Below are 11,300 nucleotides of genomic sequence, written 5' to 3' on the forward strand. Positions count from 1 at the left end.
TTTTTTCACGATAATCATTTTGGTTTCCGTGCAAATCATTCGACTAATCATGCTTTGTCAGATCTATTTAATTATGCTTACTCGGCCCTAGACTTCTTTCTTATTCCTGCTGCTTTGTTTCTACTAATACTAACAACTCATCGCAGCACAAAGCCAACAGAGCTATGTTTGCTCCTCCTCCATCCAAATCTATTCAAAGTCTCTTTCTTTACAACCTCCCTGGGAGCTTAAATTTCTTTTAAATCTTTCTTTATGACTTTCTTCCACCCCAACCCCGGACGACTTGCTTTCCGTTTAACCCTAGACGGTTCGTTGAAAATGACAATCTTCGGCAATCTGTCGTCTCTCATTTGCAGAAAGTGCCCTAGCCATTTCAAACTTTTTCTCAATTTAGCTCTAGAAAGCAGGATTGAGTCACGCTTTTTGTACAGCCTCCTGTTTGAAATACAGCCAGACAGCTGGGTACCCAGAACAACCCGTAGGCAATTTCTCTGAAAAACATCTAACAAATCTTCATCCGCTTTTCGGATTGCCCTTGCTTCAGAACCATATTTGACCACTGTCATCATTGTAGCTTTCAATGTTCTAATCTTGGTTTGCAGACTTGTCTTCCTATTCTTTTTTTAAACTTTTTTTTTCCAAACTTTTTTGAAATATGAAAAATACCCTGAGGCTTGGTTATCCTACTTTTAGCATCTTCATTGCTCCCAATGTCTTTACTAATAATACCACGAAGGCATGTGAGCCTCTCCTCCTGATCCATCTATTCGTTATCCAGCGTCCCCTTTTCACCTTCACTTATTCGTAGCCTCGGTGACTTACTCTTCTTAATAATAATAATCAACACTATTCTAACCCAGAACAGGCAAAACCTCTAAAAGTTTAAATAAATGACCTATTTTTTTCAGTTAGGAATAAAAATCATCTATATTGTTGTGGTTTATGTCGTCCTACGTTCTCCTGCACCAATAACCATAGTTTAGATTTCTCGGATTCTCTTGTTACTCTTTCCGATAATACCACCCTTAATACTTCTGGGAGAACAGAGGATGGCTTGATGCTAACTTTCTTGCCCTAAATGTGGCCCAAAGAATGGCCGTGTTCATTTCCTAGGTATCCTACTTGATGATAATTTATCTTTTAAACGCCATATTAACTTGATTAAAATGAAGGTATGCAGAAACTTTAGTATATTAAGAAAACTCAAGCGCGTTCAGACACGACACTAAATGGAATTAATTTAAAAAAAAGTTTTTCAGAGCAAAGTAAAGAGTGAAGTTGAAACTTAAAATGATCAAAAATTATAACTTCACGGCCTATCTAGTATATATCAATAAAACTAGAGCAAATAAACCAACTGGCGATTTCTCCCCATGTTTGCAAGATTATAGAAAACTAGCACTTTTCTCAAAACACAAAAGCCAAGTATAAAAAACAAGAATGTTGATTTAAGAGTCAAAAGTGAGTACCAAGCCTTACAACAACAAGCTAATGTACAACATTTTTCATAGTCTTACACGAGCTGTAATATCAGTAACTTTTAGTATACAAATAAAATTAACAGCTATGTAATTTTGACTTATCACACCAATTCTAAAGCAAGTATGTAGTACTGGTGCTATCAAGATTGGTTCGTTTCTAACTTATCTGCAAAATTATCATAAAGTATCCTTTTCAGATCCCAAACGACAGTCAATCATTGGACTGAGCTCATTGTGCAGAGGTGGTGCCAAATTAAACAAAAAATAATAATCTACAATCCAAAAATGCTTTAGTTTCATACTGTTAAAAGTGTCGTTAAGACATTTACTTTTACCGTACCAAAACTCTTGTATTGTTTTGTGTTTTCAGTGAACCGCCAGTTTTCTATAATCCTACAAACATAGGGAAATATCGCCAGTTGGTTAGTTTCCACTAGTTTTATGTATGTATTTAAAAATACGATGGGGAATCCCCCTGCAGACCATACCACCACCCCCCTCCCTCCCTGCGGAAAATACTCCTTTACAACATGCTTTTTTCATTGTTTATTTATACTATGCTTACTTATCTTGTGGTTACCTCATAACTACAATATAGTCACTGATTAACCCCCACCCTTCCCACCACGCCTGCGGCCGTCCATGTTCTAAATCAAGTAATTATTGCAGCCAGATTTTTTATATCAGCCCATTTAATGCCAGGATATGATAGCTATAGGCTACAAATCTCACAAAAGTTACTTAAACCTTTTCTTCACACTAACATTATTTGGCATTATTAACCAACGGTTCGTGATGTTTAAGTCCTAAAATAATATAAAACCTCACAAGAAAACAATATGAGCCGAATAACCAAATTTTTACTTTAAGCATTATGTAAATTTCTTATGAATAATATTTGTGGGATTACTTCCGTTAAATTTCCTATTTCCTGACCTTATACATAGTCTATAGCTAAATTCTTCCTCAGTAGGAGGGGTCAGGGGGGGGGGTGCGGGGAGCGAATCTACAGCATTTTCATTAGGGGGGGGCAAGAGGGGTCAAGATCCGGATATTCAAATAGCGTGGTTTGTATACTATATTTTTCTCCACATTATTGGAGGGGCAAAACCCCCCCCCCCCCTTGACCCTCCCAAACGAGGCCCCTGGAGGGGGGGGGGTGCAATTTTTACGGTAGAAAGATTGTATTTTGGTGTAGTTCTTAAGAAGAAATGCGATTATACCACATTTTCTTTAAATTTTTTGTTTCTATCTCTAGAAGTAGCCTTCATACAGGGTTAATAATTGATCAAGCATTAGAAGTTGTAAAGGTAGGCCTAGATATTTAAACAAATTTACTAGTCTATCCCTGATTTGAGCAGAATATATTTTCCGTAAAATTTCTTTCGCCTAACTAACAACTTTGAAAGACCGTCAAAAGATCCTAAAACTGCAGTTTAAAGTATTACGCAGAATGAAAATATTATACGGGCAAAGGTACCAGAATAATATTTGTGAGGGGATTGGATGTTGAATACGTTTGAAGATAGACGTCAATTCTTGGGCGGAAAATTCAAATAACGATGAAACGTGGATGTGTCAACACGTTATCTCAGAACTTTGGTGAATTGCTTTGCCCTAAAATATTTGTCGTAGATCTTACTAATCCACCAGAACGTTTTCAAAGAAATAGTACTAGGAGTATTGACTATCAGTTGTTAGTTACAACTAGAAACCACATTTCACCGTACTTCGAATTACGCGTTTTGATTTTTACGTCATCACTGTGCAGCCCTGTGTTGTATAGTCTAAAAACCGTGTTCCGGGATTTTTCGGGATTTTCTTAGAAGAAAAATCAGGATTTTATTTTTGAGCTGGTGGCAACCCTGATTTCCTTTAAGTTAGTTAAACAATTTTTGTAAAGCTGGTGAGTCTAGAAAGAAGGTAACTCTGAATCCAGGCCACAGCTTAAATATATCTCAGCTTGCTTGAGGGGTCTATACGATGTAAAAAAGAATATGGCTACTGATTCATTCTATTGATCGTGTTCTAGCTTAGACCAGATAAAGTGCAAAGACGTTATCATTTGATTTATAGTAAAATTATCAGACAAAGTCAAGTTAAACTGTCGGCAGGACTAAATAGTGATACAATAAACAGGCTGAATATTTGAACAAATTCACGCTTGAAAGACAGTTTATTCAAAGACAAATTATTACAACATAATTTAGCTAGGATAAAGGTGGATCTATCTCTTGATATTTTTTCTTTATAGCCTACTATTTCATAATTCAATAATGGATTCTGGGCCAAACTGCATTAATAACCCCTAAAAGAGCTCAAAATAGTCCGAGGTAACCAAGATTTTAAAAATATTTTTTTTTAATTGGCTCATGGGAAAAAATTGCCATTTCTAGATGATTCATGACTGTTATTTAGTATTTTCCTTAGTCTTAACAGTGTAATTGTGATTAGACCATCTCCCCTTTTCCTGAAGAGTTAAATATTCATTTAATTAAAGAAAAATCTGTCTCTGAGTCAGAAATTGCCCAAATGTTAAAAATGATATCAATATGTCTTTTCGCCAATCAATATATATCCGGGATTTTGTTTGGGGCCTCGGGGAGGGGGGAGGCATATTTGCCTGGGGTCTACAAAAACTTTTAAAAAAACACATCAAAATTTATCCAAGTGAATTTTTATTACTTTATTAAGAGTCTTACCAAAATTTAGAGGGGGGGGGTTCAAACCCAAAATTCTCCCTTTTGATTGGTCTCTCTTTCAATGGCCTTTGTGTTTTATTAAAGTTTCTTTTTTGGCTCGGGGCATGACAAGAAGGGATTGCAATTTCCTTTAATTCTGGTGTTGAAAACAAGTTTGCTGAAAATTTAATAGTATAGGAATGGAAATTTGTTCGTAAGCCAATAAACACAATTTTTAAACCTGATGGGAATTTTGTGAAATTTTAAGAAGGCTTGTATAGCAAATGCAATTCTTCAGAATAGATGTATGGCCAAAATGACTAAGGAAAGTGTTTTAAGTCTAATTTGATTGAAGAAGTTGAAGTATAATCTTATAAATGATGCTTAAGTAATTTTATACATTAAGCTTAATCATAAATTAATTATTGACACAAATTAAGCTTAAGGTAATTTGATAGAATGTGTCTCAAAGACTTAGAGTCTTATTCATAAGAAACCCTCACACAAAATGACTTGGTGTTAAAGAATAATCCTCATATAAACATGTAAATCCCTTTTTTTGCAGAAAATCCTATACTTACAGCTTCTGAACTGAATGTGTTCAAGATACAGTTACTTCATATTTGGGACCGCATTTTCTGTTAGTTCTTCTCCTTCATGATCCAACTTCAGGTCTCATCTCGAGCCACCTTGTTTCAAGTCAGTGTTTTTGAAACGAGTGACATAGAGGAATTACAAAAATTGTTATGGGATTGAAAAATTCCTTTTCATCTAGCTCTAGTAATATTCCTACTAAAGTAATATTCCTTCCATTATTTCTCCCTTAACGAACTTTATTAACTAATCCTTTCAGTATGACAAAGTCATAAAGAAAGATTAATAAGAATATGGGAGCTCCCAGTGAGGTTGTCAAGAAGGAGACTTTGAATAGATTTGGATGGAGGAGGAGCACACGTAGCTCTGTTGGCTTGGTGCTGCGGTGAGTTGTTAGTAGTAGTAGAAACAGAGTAGCAGGAATAAGAAAGAAGTCTAGGGCCGAGTAAAAATAATTAAATAGATCTGACAAAGCATTATTAGTCGAATGATTTGCACAGAAACCAAAATGATTATCGTGAAAAAAATCTTTGGAAGCAAGAAAATTACTAAGACGAAAAAGCATCACCTTCTCAATATTTTGCTAAGCGCAATCAACAAAAATATTGGCAGAAAGTTAAATGGATCATTCCGTGCCCCCCTGTTCCCCCTTATATAATACGACGACTTGAGCACACTTGAGACCATTCGGGAGAAGAATATAATAAGCGACCCTATAAATGTCATCCATACATATGCGGAGAAAATTCAATCACTTCTTGAGAATCGAATTCAACTGTGGTCAGATTTAGAATTTTTGACGTTGAGAGGGAAGAACACAACCAGTGGCAGATCCAGGGGGTAAGGGGATGTCTCCCCCTTAGCGTAGTCTAAAGTAGTGTAATTTACTTAATTAACTCAAGCTTGCGTTAATTAAGCGTGCTCATTCCGCAATTTTGTCGGATAAACCTATTTTGCGCCCCCCCCCTAAATTTTTTTTTTATCAACCTTTTTTGCGCCCCCCCCCCCTAAAAAAAATCCCGTATCCGCCCCGGAACATAATTGGCCAATAATAGTAGCATGCATTAAAACAAGGCAAGTAATTATTAATTTTAACCCAACATTGGCCAAACATCTGTGACGCAGAAAATCTGAAACACGATTGATTGTTAAAGTCAGTTTATTTAGGCAAAGCCCTTGCCCAAAAAGTCAGACGGCCGTGAAAATACTGTATTTTCCGCCTGTTTTAAGAGTTGCTTAAACACTAAGTAGAAAAATTTGTTTTGGCAAATGCAAAATCTTGTAGATTTTAATTCGTAAGAATAGTACATAAGTAAAGAAAAAAAAACAGGATAAATTAATTATATGTTGAAACTAAGGGTCTTAATTCTAAATTATCATGGAATTCCTTATGACTTTCGTTGAAAAATCACAAAGTGTTAGTTTAAAAAAAAAAGAAAAAAAGTTTTTTGCTTTTTTTTTTTACTTATATTATTATATATATATATATATATATATATATATATATATATATATATATATATATATATATATATATATATATATATATATATATATATATATATATATATATAATATACTCAAACACTTCTGTCCAATAAGTCTCACTGAAAACCCCCTTTTATCTTATAAACTAAAGCACAAATGGTAAAATCAAACATGTCTCCCTTGTCCTTGCTAGTTACGCACCCATTTAAATTGATTAATAATTGATTAAATTCATTAACGCCGGCTTATTGTTTTTCAGTATATTTATTAAATAAATTTAAAATAGAACAAAATTCCCACCTTAGAACTCTTAAGAATACTTTTCTGCCCCCCCCCCCCAGGGCCGTGCTTTTAATATTGTTTTGGTGGGAGGGGTATAAAATAGGTTTAAAAAAAACATCGAAAATTTGTTTATTATAAGATTTTGAAATAAATTTTGATCTTATGGGAAGCGTCTTATGCTAATTAGAAAAATCCAAAGACGAACTGATAAGTTTATTGAATATCATTTGAACATTGCAACTGAAAATAAACTTGCAACAAACTTTGTTACTCTTATTCTAACAGTCTTTGACAATCCTCGTTAAATAATCGCTTCTCGGCCTTTTAGCTAAGATCAAAGTGTAGTATTTGTTCTTATCAGCTTAATATCTAATACGGTCCCTACATGGGGACCAGGCAGAATATTAAACCTATTTTTGGACACAGGGGGGATGTCGGGGCTTGCTCCGCTCCCTCTATGAGTATTGAGTTGGCCCGGTATTAAAGAATCTTCGGGATAGGCGCACCTCTATCAAGCAGAAATCAATGCCCATGCACCAAAATAAGTCCCCGTCCATCTTTTTTGAAAATAGTCCGTAATTATTAACTACTGAAATTCAAATAGAACCAAGATTCAAGTAGAAATACCGAAGCGATTGTTTTTGCCAGTAGAATAGATCTTTTGAATTCTGGGACTTTATGTTCCTTCCGGTTTTTCTGGTAGGTAATTCTATTCTACTGGTCATTACATCTTTGCTAAGAGATTTACGCAATACCGGTCCTATGGGTAGATTAAGGACAAGTTTTTCTGACGTAGATTTCTAGTTCATGATTTCTAGTTCTCTGGGCTCCCAAAGGACCCCCGGCGCCCCAATGGCTCCGGAGTCCCTCATTATAATACTTTTTAAGACTTTATTATATCTTTTCATAACAAATTCTTATTATAGGAAATTATTTCCGTGAAACAGTTTGAGACATTTTAAAAGATAATTTTAGAAGAGGATTTGAGGGCGAAACTGTGGTCGTTACAATATACAAGTTCCATTTGAACAGATGTGAGGTCCCTTACCACAACCCCAAAGTGTTCCGATCCTCCCACCACAACCCCGCAGGAAGCTCCCGGTCCTCAATGGTTCTCTGGGCTCCCAAAGGACCCCCGGCGCCCCAATGGCGCCTGTGTCCCTCATTATAATACTTTTTAAGGCTTTATCATATCTTTTCAGAACAAATTATTATTTTAGGGGATTATTTCCGTGAAAGAGTTAGAGACATTTTAAAAGATAATTTTAGAATAGGACTTGAGGGTGAAACTCTGTGGTCGTTACAATACACAAGTTCCATTTGAAAAGTGTTTTGAGGTCCCTTACCACAACCCCAAAGGGTTCTGATCCCCCCCCCCAACCCTGAAGGACGCCCCTGGTCCTCAAAGGTCCCCCAAGCCCCCAAAGGACCACCCAGTCCTCAAGGGTCCCCTCAGACCCTCAAAGGCCCTCCCCGGGCCCCCGTCTTTCGTTGGTGAATGATGTCTTAAACTTATGTTTTGGGGTGTATGGGTTGCTATTTTTGACTTTTCGGAGTTGGATTTCTTACTCTTTCATAGGTATGTGTTATCTGAAATCTATTATTTGGGATGGATGGTTTGCTATTTTTGACTTTCCTGAGCTGGATTTCTTACCCTTTCATAGGCGTGTGTTGTCAGAAAATTATGATTTGGGTTGTGTAGTTTGCTAGTTGAACTTTTCAGAGATAGATTTCTTAGTCTTTCGTTGCTGTGTGTTGTCTGAAATCTATGATTTGGGATGTGTGGGTTGCTATTTTTTACTTTTCTGAGCTGAATTTCTTAGCCTTTCATAGGTGTGTGTTGTCTGAAACTTACGATTTGGGACGAGTGGTTTGCTATTTTTGACTTTTCTGACCTAGATTTCTTAGTCTTTTGTTGGTGTGTGTTGTCTGAAACCTATGATTTGGGATGTGTAATTTTTAGCCCAATCGCATAGCTAGTAAAGGAAAATTTTTGTTGTATCTATTGGTATCAATATTCTGTTTTTTAGAGTTTCGGTTACTATTGACCCTTACTTGCCTGAAATCATGAATTAGAATATTTAATTAGCTGTTTGGGTTTTCAGGCACAGTTTTTAGATGTTCATGGGTGTTAGGTTCCTGGAGGGTTTTATGACTCCTCCCTCCAATGAGTTCAGATGGTTTTAGGACTCATCCCCCTAGCCATAACTCCATTCAACCTTGAGTGAATATATAAGAGTTTGATAAAGTATTTTTCTACTTAAATACATTCTACATTTTCTACTTTCTTTATTTATAACTTCCAAGATGATAGGGCAGCATGAAACATAATTTTTCAGTTACAGAGGGTTCAATGACTCCTCACTACAATGACTTCCAAGGGTTTTATGACTCCTCCCCACAATGAATTCAGATGGTTTTAAGACTCATCTCACTAGTCATAACTCCGTTCAACCTTGAGCGAATTTATAAAATTTTGATTAAGTATTTCTCCAATTAACAACTACAAAAATAATCTCCAAGATAATTGTATAGTATTAAACAAAATTAATCAGTTTGAAAAAATCATCTTGTGGTGTTATGTTTGAATGTGCTTTTTTTTTATTGTCTATAGATCTCGAAGAAATTGACTGTTATCATTGGTTAGTGAACTATAATCTGTTTGAGTATGATAAAAGCTTGTGGAGTACTACATTACGTTATATAAACAGATTGAGATTCTCTGAGACATTGAGGACGCCTATAAATACCAATGTTGTTGAACTGGGAGATGTTCAGAATTAAGGAGTCGGTAAATGCAGCTTTTTCGGGGGAGGCGCACTATATGTAAAGGGCAAAAGGCAAGAGTATAAAGTTTTAATCCTAAAGTGTGACTCTATGATTTCACTTTTCAATCTCGAAGAGTTAAAGTGCCCCCACGTTGAAATGGACGCTACTCGCCGTCCCAATGAGGTTGCGTTTATTTCATTTTTTTAAGGTTAATTTAGACGAGGTTACGTGTGCGCACGTAACCTCGTCTAAATTAACCTTAAAAAATGAAATAAAGCTATGTTGACTTTGCATGTCTCTCCTGATTGGTCCCTAAAAAACCAGTCTGGTTGAAAACGTGGAGTTTTCGTACTGCTCACTTTTAGCAATGTGTAGGAACCAGTGGGGAATCCTCGCTCGTTTGGAAAGGTGCCAAGTTTTCGTACTGCACACTTTTTGCAATGTGTAGGAACCAGTGGGGGGGATCCCCGCTCGTTTGGAAAGGTGCCAAGGAAAGGCAAGCAAATAGCATGTTGTTTCAAAACGTCTTTATTACTTACTTCCAAATATTTTCTTAATTTCATGAATGAATTGTACTCTATGCTTGTCCCTGACACACGATGTGGCTTTCCCACTATTGCTCTATGGCCGGTTATCGACACTACCTTGTTTATTGCATTTATTAAATCAGTATTTTTTACACAGTGGAACGATAAACACATAACTAATATCTCTAAAAAAAAGTGAAGATGAAGCATTTTAAGAAAGTGTGTTCACATGCTAGTGTTATTGTAGCATTGAATGCTGACAAGGAGAAGTATTTCAACTATGAAATAAGTACAAGTGGTAGCACTATCGGAAACGTATGCGTGCGTTGTCATGACAGTAAGGAATTGAATTTGTTTGGAGTACCAAAAAAAATTCAACTCTTATGATGGTGGATATGCAAGATTGAGATCTCCGGAGATGAATACACTCAAAGAGAATGCCAACATAAAAATAATATTTGATAAAGAGGGTCATCTTCTTGCTAGTGCTTGTGGTAACATGTTACCCAGTGTTAAACCATATCGTCAGCTTTCGGGTATTAGCATTCAAACGAAAGCAAAGACGAAAAGACAGGCCTACTCTTCTACTAATATCATAAACCATATCCTGTCTACGTGCCGGAACTGTTACCTGTGTAAAAATAGTGTGACAATAGACAGCGAAATTGCTAGAAAAATATAAAGGGCATTGGTAGAAAATATCACTAAGGAATATAAAGATGAATCGATGAAAAACAAAGTACCAGCAAACGTTACTGCCATTGATCAAACAGTCAATGAATCAAATAATGCCAAAGACGACAAGCATATTGACCCTGTCGATGACACACCTATAAAAATTGTGTATGAGTCAAAATGGAATAATGATTATTATACTGATTACTAACTAAGAGAAGACAATAGCTATACTATCAAGAGAGTTCACGGTGAAGCATTTTATGGAACAGATTCAAAATGTCCAAAGTTGTTAAATTCTACATGACATTATTTCATTAAAAATATATTATACCTTACATTGTTATGTGTTCATTATTTTTAGAGTAAGCTAGCAAATCGAACGTTTAGAATGTCTATTAAAACATCGGAAATGTAATAAAAGGATTTACATACATCATATATTGGATAGATAGGTTAACATAGAGAAAATCTAGGTATAAGAATGAATAAATTCTCTATCGACATCTATTGACAGATACTTGGGATAGCATTGACAAAATCAAAGTATAACAATTATTTATTTAACAGAAATCCTCGCTTTCAATTGAACGGAAAAAAAATATAAGAATTATTTATTTAACAGAAATCCTCGCTTTTTGAACGAACACCATGTAAAGAAAAAATCACACGGAATAAAACGACAGAGCCCCTCAAACTCCGTAAGTCTCTTTTAAAAGGTATAACAATTATTTATTATCCTCGCTTTTTGAACGAACACCATGTAAAGAAAAAATCACACGGAATAAAAGAAAAAATCACAC

The 11,300-nt window shown here is 35.6% G+C and overlaps 1 pseudogene; it reads left to right on the forward strand.

The window, feature by feature from the left end:
• The first annotated feature begins 6,834 nt into the window (after positions 1-6,834).
• On the forward strand, positions 6,835-7,037 carry LOC148938834 (U2 spliceosomal RNA; annotated as a pseudogene).
• The last annotated feature ends 4,263 nt before the right edge of the window (positions 7,038-11,300 follow it).

Source organism: Artemia sp. Qi Xiang Cuo, unplaced genomic scaffold (genome assembly GCF_049724085.1).
Source record: "Artemia sp. Qi Xiang Cuo unplaced genomic scaffold, ASM4972408v1 HiC_scaffold_319, whole genome shotgun sequence".
Taxonomy (NCBI): domain Eukaryota; kingdom Metazoa; phylum Arthropoda; class Branchiopoda; order Anostraca; family Artemiidae; genus Artemia; species Artemia sp. Qi Xiang Cuo.